The sequence below is a fragment of the Chiloscyllium plagiosum genome, unplaced genomic scaffold (assembly GCF_037043375.1).
Source record: "Chiloscyllium plagiosum isolate Xiang-an unplaced genomic scaffold, Cpla_swu_hap1 HiC_scaffold_33, whole genome shotgun sequence".
NCBI lineage: Eukaryota > Metazoa > Chordata > Chondrichthyes > Orectolobiformes > Hemiscylliidae > Chiloscyllium > Chiloscyllium plagiosum.
The window spans coordinates 30,541,738-30,555,317 of NW_028270171.1; the positions used below are offsets into that span (position 1 = coordinate 30,541,738).

General features: G+C 46.5%; 1 protein-coding gene across 5 annotated transcripts in view; it reads left to right on the forward strand.

Moving 5' to 3' along the window:
• The first annotated feature begins 259 nt into the window (after window positions 1–259).
• Window positions 260–13,580, forward strand: part of LOC122542343 (SUN domain-containing protein 2) — a 126,931-nt gene continuing 113,610 nt past the window's right edge. For 3 of the 5 annotated variants that reach the window (XM_043680018.2, XM_043680021.2, XM_087978408.1), the window contains exons 1-2: window positions 6,131–6,243; window positions 10,475–10,602. The gene's annotated coding sequence lies outside the window, so the exon portion shown is untranslated. Of the gene's footprint in view, window positions 330–6,130; window positions 6,244–8,004; window positions 8,140–10,474; window positions 10,603–13,580 lie in introns of those variants that run through there. The other 2 variants (XM_087978407.1, XM_043680019.2) reach the window with 2 other exon arrangements.

Sequence of the window (13,580 nt, forward strand, 5' to 3'; positions counted from 1 at the left end):
GCTGGCTCTGAGGGAGCTGGATCAGTGTCAAGGATTCTCCATTGTGCCAGGGAACTGACTGTGTGCTGGCTGGGCCACAGTCAGTTTGTTACTGCTGCAGTTGGTTTCTGTTTGTTTTTGAGGAAACCTGGTTCCTGAATCATATAGCCCGTTTGTTAACTGGTTGCCCTTTTTATTGAGGACTGATTTTTAGACAGCCTGATATACACTGTTAATGTGTTTCAGATGTAACTCAGTTCTCCTTAAGGAACTGCTATTTCACTGGCTGGTTGCAGCCTGTGTGTCACTTTTTTCTTTTATGTTGGGAAAAGGACTATGTTGATTTTGTGGTAGGCCTTAGCCCTTGCACTCTGGTTTTCTTTGTATTTTGAATGTGGGTTCACATTTTTGGTGTTTAGACTGAGCCCTTGTGAGAAAATGCATCTTTCCAAATGAGCTGGTCCTGTATGGGTAGGTCTGACCCTTTGTAGGTGACTAGGCCTCTGTAAAGTCTAAACACCTATATGTGTGTGTGCTGGGAGGTGAGAAATTGCTATATCCTGGACTGGACCATACTCCTGTGAGTTAAGTGCACCTCTACAATGTACTGTGGGCCTGGTCCTTTGGATGGACCAGGCCCTTGTGGAGACTGAACACCTGCATGTGTGCTGTGGACTCTGCCTTTGGAATGGACCAAACCCCTGTGGGTTAACTGCGCCTGGTTCTATATGGATGGACTAGCCTCTATAGAGACTGAACACCTATGTGTATGTGCTGTGGGGTGTGCATTTTCTGCCTTTGGATGTGGACTCTGCCTTGTTACTGGAAACTGTATTGTGAGGATTTTGTGAACTCTGTTACTGTATGTGGGGTTTGTAATTAATTGTGTTTGCGTGGGCCAGAATGGGCTAGTCAGTACATGGGGCAACCGGGAACTGGAGGGTTGGTGACAGGGCTGGGGATGCATCAGTTAGCATGCAGGCGGGCTAGGGACTAGGCAGCCGACAGCCTGTCTGTAGGAAAGCTGGTCGGGGCGGGGCAGCCAGTAGATGGGCTGGCTGGGGGTCGGAGGGTTGATGACCGGCCTGGAGGAATGTAGGCCAGGAGGAGTCTGTCAGTAGGTGGGGCCAGGCAACTGATAGCCTCCTCGCAGGAAAGCTGGTATAGGGCAGGCCGATCAGTACGAGAGGAGGCTGAGCAAGGCGGCCGCTGGCAGCCCATGGGAAGGCCAGCCTGGGGAAGGTCAGTCAGTACGCTGGGTGAGCGGAGACCGGAAGGTTGACTGTCCTGCAGGAAGGCTGGCCAAGCGCAGTATGATCAGTATATGTTGGGGATGGGTATCAGTTGTCTTTTATAGCTATATTGGGTCTGTGCTCTATACACTGTTTCTGATTTGATTGCACTGTCTTGTCTGTGTTTGTTATACTTATCTTTGTGATGAATGGAAGTGGGATTTGTGGTTTGTCCTCATCTCCCTGAAAACTGGTTGAACAGTGGGGTTTGGGATTTGGCTTTGCTGCACTTTCCCCTGTATATCGTGGTTTTTTTTTTGTGAACTGCTTTCTGTTTATTGTCAATTATTTTATACTGTTTAATAAAATAAAAAAGGAATGTCAAACATCCTATTCACTCAGAGCTGGCTCTGAGGGAGCTGGATCAGCGTCAAGGATTCTCCATTTGTGTCAGAATGTGTGCTGGCTGGGCCACAGTCAGTGTGTTACTGCTGCTGTTGGTTTCTGTTTTTTTTTGGGAGAACCTCATTCCTAAACTGATTGGTTTACAAAGCCAGCTTTGCTAACTGGTATTCCTTTTTTATTGAGGACTGATTTCTAAACTGCCTGATTTACACAGTCAATGTGTTTCAGGTGTAATTCAGCCCTCACTAGGGAACTGTTGTTTCACTGGCTGTGTGTTACTCTTTTCCTTTATCTTGAGAAAAGAACAATGCTGATTCTGTGACAGGGCTTAGCTCTTGCTCTCTGGTTTTCTTCTGTCTTCAGAGGACACAGTTTAAAAATAAGGGGTAGGGCAATTAGAACAGAATTGAGGAGAAATGTCTTCACCCAGAGAGTGATGGATATATGGAATGTTCTGCACCAGAAGGCAGTGGAGAACAAATATCTGGAGGTAAAAACAATGACTGCAGATGCTGGAAACCAGATTCTGGATTAGTGGTGCTGGAATATCACAGCAGTTCAGGCAGGATCCAAGGAGCTTTGAGAGAAAGGCGCATAAACCAAATCATCCGCCGACATTTCAAACATCTCCAAACAGACCCCACCACCAGGAATATATTTCCCTCCCCACCTCTTTCCGCCTTCCGCAAAGACCATTCCCTCCGTGACTACCTGGTCAGGTCCACGCCCCCCTACAACCCACCCTCCCATCTTGGCACTTTTCCCTGCCACCGCAGGAACTGTAAAACCTGTGCCCACACCTCCTCCCTCACCTCTATCCAAGGCCCTAAAGGAGCCTTCCACATCCATCAAAGTTTTACCTGCACATCCACTAATATCATTTATTGTATCCGTTGCTCCCGATGCAGTCTCCTCTACATTGGGGAGACTGGGCTCCTCCTAGCAGAGCGCTTTAGGGAACATCTCCGGGACACCCGCACCAATCAACCACACCGCCCCGTGGCCCAACATTTCAACTCCCCCTCCCACTCTGACGAGGACATGGAGGTCCTGGGCCTCCTTCACTGCCGCTCCCTCACCACCAGACGCCTGGAGGAAGAACGCCTCATCTTCCGCCTCGGAACACTTCAACCCCAGGGCATCAATGAGAACTTCAACAGTTTCCTCATTTCCCCTTCCCCCACCTCACCCTAGTTCCAAACTTCCAGCTCAGCACTGTCGTCTGGACTTGTCCTACCTGCCTATCTCCTTTTCCACCTATCCACTCCACCCTCTCCTCCCTGACCTATCACCTTCATCCCCTCCCCCACTCACCCATTGTACTCGATGCTACTTTCTCCCCACCCCCACCCTCCTCTAGCTTATTTCTCCACGCTTCAGGCTCACTGCCTTTATTCCTGATGAAGGGCTTTTGCCCGAAACGTCAATTTCAAACCTCCTTGGATGCTGCCTGAACTGCTGTGCTCTTCCAGCACCACTAATCCAGAACCAAATATCTGGATACTTTCAAGAAAGACATAGATAGAGCTCTTAAAGATAGTGGAATCAAGATTTATGGGGATAAGGCAGGAAAAGAATACTGAACGTGGATGATCAGCTATGATCATAATGAATGGTGGTGCTGACTCAAAGGGCTGAATGGCCTACTTCTGCACCTATTGTCTATTCACCTTTGTTTTTGGTGTTTGGGCTGAGCCCCTGTGAGAAAATCCATGTTTCCAGATGAGCTGTTCCTGTGTGAGTAGGCCTGGCCCTTTTGTGGGTGGAGTAGGCCTCTGTAAAGACTGAACACCTGTGTGAGGTGGTAGGTGAGCATTTACTGATCCTGGATTGGACCCTGCCTTTGGGTGTGGACCAAATTTTTGAGTTAACTGCAACTTGAAAATGTACTGTTTCTGTGAGTGGGCCTGATTCTCTATGGATGGACCAGGCCTCTAGGGAGACTGAACACTTAATGTGTGTACTGTGGGGTGTGCATTTTCTGCCTTCAGGAGTGGACTCTGCCCTCAGTTGTGGATTCTTGTGTATTTAGCAATGGACTTTGCAGTTTGGAGTGGACACCATTTCTGACAATGCACTTTGTATACTGGAGTGGACTCTTTTCCTGGGAATGGACTCTACATTTTGAAGAAAAGAGTTTATGGTAATGGACTCTGTACCAAAAGGGACTCTGTTGATAATTCACTTTGTCATGTTGCTTGTTGGGTTATCACCTGCACTGTCTTGTGTGTCCCTGGGTCTGGCAGGCCTTACTGGGAGGCTTATGGGTCGTCCTGGAAGCTGTCACCCCGAGATCCGGAGGGTGGGTAGGCTGCCCTGAAAGCCGGAAGGTGGGTAGGCCATTCTGAGTGCTTTGTCCTGAGAAGGGGTGATAAGGACAGGCTGTGCTGCTAGAGGTGGTCGGAAGGTGTCAGAGTGGCTGAGAGCTAGAAGGTGTGTAGGGGCAGGCTGAGATCCGGAAGGCAGGTAGATTGTCCTCAGTACTATTACCCCGGGCAGATACTGCCATGGGCTGTCCTAGAGGTGGCTGGAAGGTGTGTCTGAGCAGCTGAGCGCCAGAAGTGCGTAGGGGCAGACTGAGATCTGGAAGGCTTGTGAGTTGCCCTGAGTGCTATTGTCCCAGGGAAGGGGATGGGCTGTGCTAAAGGTGGCTGAAAGGTATGTTAGGGCAGTCCACAGGCCAGATCGTGGTGGGTGAGAGCCCAATGGCACGTAGGGGCAGACAGAGAGCTGAAGGCGGGTAGACTGTCCTCAGCGCTGTCACACCGGGCAGGTACTAGGACAGGCTGACCTAGAGGTGGCCGGAAGGTGCGAAGGGAAGTTGGAAGGTGGATAGGCCATCCACACTGCTGTGAGTTGGGGGGGGGTGGAGGTGGGAGGCTGGGGAAGCAGAACGGGCTGTCCTAGAGGTGGTCGGGAGGTGGGTCAGGGTGGACTGATAGCCGGAACTGGCATGGGGTGGACTGAGAGGGTGAAGAGGTGTAGGGGCAGGTTACCTTAGAGTGGTCAGAAGGTGGGAGGGCTGGGTGGCTTGCTGGGGAGGGGTCTGTATTCTATGCACTATTCCTTATCTAACTGGACTATCTTCTATGTATTTGTTACTTTTACTTTTGTGATGTTGGTGGGATTTGAGGTTTGTTCTCCTTTCCCTGAAAACTTTGAACTTTGCTGCCCCTCTCCCCTATAAAACTGTTTCTCTCTGTACAGCTGTTAATATTAATTATTTGTAAGTGTTTTTAAATTGTGGGTTACTGTTCGGAGTGTCGGTATGGACGTGTTGGCCAAAGGGTCTGTTTTTTTTTAAAAAAATGTCAGATATCCTGCTCACTCTGAGGGAGCAGCATCACTGTCAGGGACTCTCCATGTGTCAATAAAGGGATGATGGGATAGCAGCCTCTCTACAGTTATTTCAGGGTAGTTGGAATCTTTTTGTTAAGGTGGAAATGCCAATACCAAGGGGCATAGGTTTAAGGGGAGAGGGGAAAAGTTTCAAGGAGATGTGAAAGTGTTTTGTTTTACACAGATGGTAGCATGTGCCAGAGTTGTATAAGACTCTGGTGCGGCCGCATCTGGAGTATTGTGTGCAGTTTTGGTCGCCATACTATAGGAAGGATGTGGAGGCACTGGAACGGGTGCAGAGGAGGTTTACCAGGATGTTGCCTGGTATGGTAGAAAGATCGTATGAGGAAAGGCTGAGGCACTTGGGGTTGTTTTCATTGGAGAAAAGAAGGTTTAGGGGTGACTTGATTGAGGTGTACAAGATGATTAGGGGGTTAGATAGGGTTGACAGTGTGAACCTTTTCCCGCGTATGGAGTCGGGTATTACAAGGGGGCATAGCTTTAAATTAAGGGGGGGTAGATATAGGACTGAAGTTAGGGGTAGGTTCTTTACTCAGCGAGTCGTAAGTTCATGGAATGCCCTGCCAGCAGCAGTGGTGGACTCTCCCTCTTTATGGGCATTTAAGCGGGCATTGGATAGGTATATGGAGGATAGTGGGTTAGTATAGGTTAGGTGGGCTTGGATCGGCGCAACATCGAGGGCCAAAGGGCCTGTACTGCGCTGTATTCTTCTATGTTCTAGAACAAGTAGATGATACCAGCACAGTTTAAAAGGCATTAAACACATGAACAGAGGGTTATGGAGCATGTGCTGACAGATGGGATTAGTTTAGTTTAGAATAGCTTCGTGGTCAGCACAGACAGAGAGTGGGCTGAAGGGCCTGTTCCTGTGCTGTCCTGCTCTGTTTTTTAATAAGAGCCGCTAATGCGGATTGGTTGTGATTCCCTCTGTAGTTAAATCGCAGCCAGGTCGAGACAGTGGCTAAGAATGGCCCTGAAGAAGGTTTTTTTAATCCTGCCGTGTGCCAGTGAGAATCTTTCTCTTTCAGGACAAAGGGGAGAGCCGGTGCGTGTGCCTTTAAATGTTGAAACTGACACAAGGAAGTGAATCTTTTGAATAAAAGAGCCAATGAGAGGAGTTGCTTTTGATTGAATCTGGGCTGTGCAAAGGGTATCGGCCTCTGATTGGAGCGGGGTGTGTGTTTGGGGGGGGTGCTCTCGATCGCGCTGGGATTGTGTCGGAGTCTGGAATCTGGAGAAAGAGGCGAGCCGTTATTTTGCTCCGGAGGTAGGTGTGTCTCTGCGCTCAGTGTGTGTGGGGCTCACTCAGCCCAGGAGGATGCTGCTGCTCTGGGGCCGTCGGTTCAAGCCCAGCAGACGGTCACCTGTCCGCTCTGGGGCTGAAGCCCAGCCCTGAGCAGGGCAGCTGGGCGGATGGAGGAATTGTGTCTGTGACAGGCGCTCTCATCCGGAGCCTGTTGGCCGGCCAGCTCCTGCAGTCCCCTGCCTGACATGCAGCACGGGCCTTGTGCTGTTCCATTCTGCTCCCCTTGGAAGGAGTAACCCGTGGTCTAAACTAAAAACTGATTCCTGGATGTGAGGAATGAGCCGAGTACCTGGGTTTCAGAGCACACAGTCCCTCTGATCCACCTGCTCTCCTCGTATCGACACTGCACAGTATCTAGATTAGGCATCATTAATAAACATTCCAATAATCTGCTCTCGTGCAACACTGCTTTACCATGCCCCCCCCCCCCCCAAAAAAAAAGCCGGAAATCTTTAGCTAATTCGACTTTTGCTTCAGAAGCTCAGCAAGGTTTGGCGTTCTGAAGAGGGGTCACTGGAGCCGTAACATTGACTGACTCTGCTTCCTGTCCACAAACGCTGCTAGAGCTGCAGAGTTTCTCCAAGGGTTTACTGTGCCCTGAAGCGCAAGAGCCACTGTTGTAAATATGAAGCAGTATTGAAAGGTTCATGCGTTTTAGTGGTGGAGGTGAAGGGCGAATTGATCTGCTGTTCAAAATCTGTACCTTTGAAGAAAAGGACATCAGTAGATGTGGTCTGTTTTGAATTTTCAGAAAGTTTTTGCTAAGATCCCACACAAGCAGTTAGTAAGGTAATGTTAGACTTCATGGGATCGGGGTCCTCTTGTATGGATGGAGAATTGATTTGACTTATTATTGTTGTCACATGTACCCAGACACAGTGGAAATTGTGTTTTACACTCCGTACAGATCATACCATACAAAGTGCATTAGGGTAATAGAACAGGACAAAGCATACAATGTTACGGCTGCAGAGAAGATGCACAGAGAGCAAGATCAATATCAAACCTAAAATTTGAGAGGTCTATTCAGAGTCAATAACACTAGGGGAAAATGCTGGCCTTGAATCTGTTGGTACATGTATATAAACTTCTGCCCGCATCGCTTGAGGGCGGCACGGTGGCTCATTGGTTAGCACTGCTGCCTCAGTGCCAGGGACCTGGGTTCAATTCCCACCTTGGGCAGGCTGTCTGTCTGTGTGGAGTTTGCACATTCTCTCCCCATGTTTGCGTGGGTTTCCTCCCACAGTCACAAAGATGTGCAGGTCAGGGGAATTGGCCATGCTAAGTTGCCCATAGTGTTAGGTGCAATAGTCAGGGGTAAATATAGGGTAGGGGAATGGGTCTGGGTGGGTGGCTTACTCTTCAGAGGGTCGGTGTGCACTTGTTGGGCCGAAGGGCCTGTTTCTACATGGTAGGGAATCTGATCAGGCAAACGATATGTTGGCCTTCATTTTGGGGGCAGTTTGAATACAGAAGGTATCTTACCGTAGTTGTAACCTGTATTGTGTACAGCTTTGGTCTTTTTCTGAAGACTTATTTACTTTTTGAGGGAGTGCAATGGAGGCTCACCAGATTAATCCTTGGTGTGGCAGGACGGATTGATTACAGATCAAGGAAACTAGTCTTTTTCTTCAAACTTCTAGAAAACAGAGATGAATGTAATGAAACTTTTAAAATTCTTTACAGGGTGGATGTGGATAGGAAGCTTCCCCTGGTTGGTGAGACTATAACCAGGGACACAATTTCAGGACAAGGATCAGGCTGTGTAAGGCTGAGATTGAAGAAGAATTTCTTCACTTGGAGAGTGGTGAATCTTTGGAGTGTCTACCTCAGAGGACTGTGGAAGTGCATCTTTGAGTAGGTTCAAGACAGAAATTGATGGGTTTCTGGAGACTTGTCATTCAGGGATCATCTGCTGAATGTACAATGTCTTTGCCACTGTTCTTATAGAAAGAACTGTTCAGTTTCTAACCATCAGCTTGTACACTATCGCAATAATACTGAAGACTTGTGCTCCATAACTTCCCATATCTCCAGCCATGCTGTTTCAATACAGTTACAAGACTGGCATCTACCTGACAATGTGGAAAATTGTCTAGGAATGTCTTGTACACAGAAAACAAGACAAATTCAACTTGACTGTTTAGCAAGGTTAGATCTGATAGAATACAGGGAGAACCAGCTATTTGGATATAGAGCTGGCTTGAAGGTAGGAGACAGAGGGTGGTGGAGTGTTGCTTTTCAGACTGGAGGCCTGTCACTAGCAGGATGCCACAAGGATGAGTGTTAGGTTCACTGCTTTTTGCCATTTATATAAATGACTTGGATGTGAACATAAGGGGTATGGTTAGTAAGTTTGCAGATGACACACAAACTGGTGGTGTAGAGAACAGTGAAGGAGGTTACCTCCGTACACTGAAATCTTGATTAGATGGGCCAGTGGGCCGAGGAGTGGCAGATGGAGTTTATTTTGGTTAATGTGAGGTGTTGCATTTTGGAAAGGCAAATCAGGGTGCAGCTTATACACTTAATGGTAAGGTCCTAGGGAGTGTGATTGAACAAAGAGACCTTGGTATGAAGGTTCATAATTCCTTAAAATGGAGTCGCAGGTAGACCGGATAGTGAAGAAGGTGATTGGTATGCTTGCCTTTATTGGTCAGTGCATAGAGTACAGGAGTTGGGAGGTCATGTTAGGGCTTTACAGGACGTTGGTTAGGCCCCTTTTGGAATGTTGTTCAATTCTGGTCTCCTTGCTTTAAAAAGATGTTGTGAAACTTGAAGGGGTTCAGAAAAGATTTACAAGGATGTTGGAGGGTTTGAGCTATAGGGAGAAGCTGAATAGGCTAAGGCTGTTTTCCATTTACCATCAGAGGCTGAGAGACCTTGTAGAAGTTAATAAAATTAAGAGGGGCATAGATAGGATGAAATAGCCAAGATCTTTTCCCTGTGTGGAAGAGTCCAAAACTAGAGAGCATAGATTTAAGGTGAGAGAGGAAACATTTAAAAGGGAACTAAGGCCATTTTTTTGTATGCAGAGGGTGGTGCATGTATGAAATGAGCTGCCAGAGGAAGTGGTGGAAGCTGATACAATTACAACCTTTTTTAAAGGCATCTGGATTGATTATATGAATAGAGATTTAGAGGCGTTTGGGCTAAACGTGAGCAATTCGGACTAAATTTAGGATATCCGTTGGCGTGGGCGAGTTGGACCAAAGGGTCAGTTTCCATGCTGCACAGCTCTATGACTCTACCACCTTGTCAGTTTACTCTCAATCATCAATAAAATGTTGGACCATCTCTAACAAGAGAGAATCTAACCCTTTGACACTCGATGGCATTGCCATTGCTGACTTCCCTACAATAAATATCCTTGGCTTTACCATTGACCAGAAACTGAACTGGATTCGCTGTATAAATACTGCCTACAAAAAGATCAGGTCAGAGGTGAGGAATCCTGCATCAGTAACTCCCCTCCTGACTCCACAAAACCTGTCCAAGGCACAAGTCAGGAGGGTGATGGCATATTCCCCACTTGCTTGGATGAATGCAGCTCCAACAACACTCAAAGCTCAACTTTATTCAGGACAAAAGCAGCTCCCGTGAATGGCCCCATATCACTAAAAGGTTCATTTCCTGTCCCATTAAGGTTAAATGGCAGTAGTGTGTGCATCGACAAGATCATTGTACAGTACAGAAGTGGCCCTTCAGCCCATCAAGTTTGTACCACCCAAAGTATATTATTACCCACACTGGTCCCATTTTCCTACATTAGACCCATAGCTTTGAATGGTATGATGATGATAGTGCTTATCCTAGTACCTTTTTAAAGGTTAGGAGGTTTCTGGCCTCCATTACACTCTGGGAATGAACTTCCCAATGTACTACCTAAATTCACCAAGGCTCCTTGATCTATGATATAGTCCTTTGTCAAATGCCATTTTGCAAATCAATATAGGCAAAGTCAAAATATTTTGATAAGTATCAATGATAGCTATTTTAGAATTGGAATAATTTTAAATTAATCAAACACAATTTGCATTTAACAAATGTCTTTAATAAATTTATCTGTACTCCTTGAATTGCTAGTTAACTTTGTTTTGTTGCATTCTTGCTATAAAGTTCCCTAACCTGGGTTGTTAGACTGACTAAACGATAGTTACTGGTTTATAACCTACTGTTTTTCTTTAAACAGGGCTGTGACATTTGCAATTCTCCTGTTTCCTGGCACCATATTGAAGGAGGATTGGAAAATTCTGTCAAAAGCCCCTGGAATTTCAAATGAATCTCCCTCAGTGACTTGGATGCATCAATCTCACACAGGTAATTTTTCAAAGAAATATAAAAAGTCCAAGTAGGTCTTGGCCACTCGGCCCACATCTGTCCTGTGTATTCTCCATGTCCCTTTACTCCCTGAGAGTCCCAGCCTTAAATGTATTTAGCAGCGGAGACTCCAAAACCCTCTCAGGACGTGCAAAGATTTGCAACCTTTCAGGTGAAGACATTTCTCCTCCTCTCCGTTCCAAATGATTGTCCTCTTATCCTAAGACTGTACCCTTGTGCTTTAGATTCTTCAGCCAGAGGGAGATGGCCTCTGTGTTGACCTTGTCAAGCTCCTTCAGAATCTTCTGTCAATCGATCAAATCACATCTTCAAAACTCCAGAGAATTTGACCCAATTTACTCCGCCTCTCTCCATAGGACCACTGTCTCATACCAGGGACCAATTAGTGAGCATTTGCTCTACTATTGACATTACACCAGAATATCAAAAAAGGAGAGCAACAGATCGTCTTGGCTCGTGAGCTTGCTCTGCCATTCTGTAACATCATGGCTGATTTGAATTTGGCCATAATTCCACTTTCCTGTCTACCCCCATCATAACCCTTCTGCCTCCTTTTGCAGATTAAATGTCTGAAAATCTGTCTCCCTCAGCCTTGAATGTGTTCAACAAGCCAGCCTCTACTGCTAGGGAATAAAATTCCAAAGATTACCCACCCTTGAGAGAAGAAATTGTCCCTCTTTTTTTTGTGTTAAACCCTATCATTTGGGATTTTGTGAGGGATGAGAATTTCTCTTGATTAAGGTTAGTTTATTAATGGATTAATGTAATTCACTTCCAAGGGGTAAGACATGGCAGGAGAGCTAATAATCATAGTCTGCTCATCTTGCTTGATGTGGGAAGCTGGGCACACTTTGTGCCCAGGACCTGAATGCATGCAAGAAAAGTTTCCAGCTGCAGTTTGTGAAACCCTGAGATTTGGAGATGGAGTGGTGTCTGGAGGCATCGTGGAGTATTTGCAACATCGAGAATATCGTGGATAGATCCTGAATGGCGTGGAAAGTAGGAGGCTTTTCCCCAGGGTGGAGGAGTAAATTACTAAGGAACACTGGTTCAAGGTGCCAGGGGTGAGGGAGGGGCAGTTTTAAAAGAGAAGCCAGGCAAGCCTTTCAGACAAAGGGTGGTGAGTGCCTGGAATGCACTGTCCAAGGAAGTGGAAGTGGACACAACAGCAGCATTCAATTAAATTCAGGCTTTTGCCTGAAACGTCGATTTTCCTGCTCCTGGGATGCTGCCTGACCTGCTGTCCTTTTCCAGCACATGCTAATCTTGACTCTGATCTCCAGCATCTGCAGTCCTCACTTTTGCTTAGGGAATAGAGGGATAAAAATGAAGACATTTTTGCATGGAAAGGCAAAATGTGTCGGCTCAGGCCTGGAGCATTGGAGGACTGTTTCTGTGCTGTGTTGGAGTTGATAGATTTCACATGATTTGATCAGTGTTTGAAGTCCTTATTGATGCTGGCCTAATTGACTCATCTGCTGATAGTCTTTTGCATCTATGTGAATTTTTTTCATATGGTGAAGCATTTATGATATAGTCACTTGTTTGCCTTTGAACATTATATGGAAGGCTCTTGATTCTGAAAGTGTTTCCCAATTCAAGATGCCCTCACAAACTAAACATCTTTCATCGGTCAATCCCCATCAAACACTTGCATTGAAACTTAATAGGGTCTGGGGTCAATGTATGCACCACTATGGAATCTTAGCTTGGTTAGGACACCCACCAGTGATGGTTGTGTCTGAGACATTGTCTGTAATGTATGTTTCAATGAATATGACTGTCAGGCTATTGCCTGACTCATCTGTGGGGCAGTTTTTCCAATATTAGCATAATTTCCCAACTGTTAGCTTGGAGAACTTTGGCTTAACTTGGCCTTTGTCATGCCCAGATATGATGCCTTGGTTAGTGCCTGAAGGTTGATCTGATGCGTGTTATGTTTTTATGTAGTAGATTGATACAACTTAGGGGTAAGTGAGGACTGCAGATGCTGGAGATCAGAGTCGAGAGTGTGGTACTGGAAAAGCACAGCAGGTCAGGCAGCATCCGAGAAGCAGGAGAATTGGCGTTTCGGCCAAAAGCCCTTCATCAGGTGGACGTACTCTCTATAGATTTCAATAGGTCTTGGATAAGTTTCCACATGGCAGGCTGCTCTGGAAGGTTAGATCGCATGGAATCGAAGGAGGGCTGGCAAATTGGATAAACAATTGGTTTGATAGTAGGAAGCAGAGGGTAATAGTAGAAGGACACTAGTCAGACTGGAGGACTGACTAGTGGTATACCTCTGGTCAGTGCTGGGCCCATTGCTGTTTGTTATCTATAATCAATGATTTGATTTGGATGAGAATGTACAAGGCATGATTAGATTAGATTAGATTCCCTACAGTATGGAAACAGGCCCTTCAGCCCAACAAGTCCACACTGACCCTCTGAAGAGTAACCCACCCAGACCCATTTCCCTACCCTGTATTTACCCCTGACTAATGCACCTAACACTACGGGTAATTTAGTATGGCCAATCCACTGACCTGCACATCTTTGGATTATGGGAGGAAACTGGGGCAAACCCATGCAGACATGGGCAGAATGTGCAAACTCCACACAGACAGGCGCCCAGGTCCCTGGCGCTGTGAGGCAGCAGTGCTAGCCACTGAGCCATGATTAGTCAGTTTGTAGATGACATCAAATAGGTTATGATGGACAGTGAGGAAGGTTATCAGAAATTGCAGCAGGACCTTGATCAGCTGGGGAAATGGGCCAAGAAATGGCAAATAGAGTTTAATAGAGAGGGGGGGGGGGGGATCTTACAGAAGTGTATAAGACCATGAGAGGTGTGGATAGGATGAATGTACTCAGTCTTTTTCCCTGGTTTTGGAAATCGAGTACTGGAAGGCATTAGTTTAAGATAAGAGGGAAAGAATAAAAGGGAATCTGAGGGGCAATTTTTTTTACAGAGG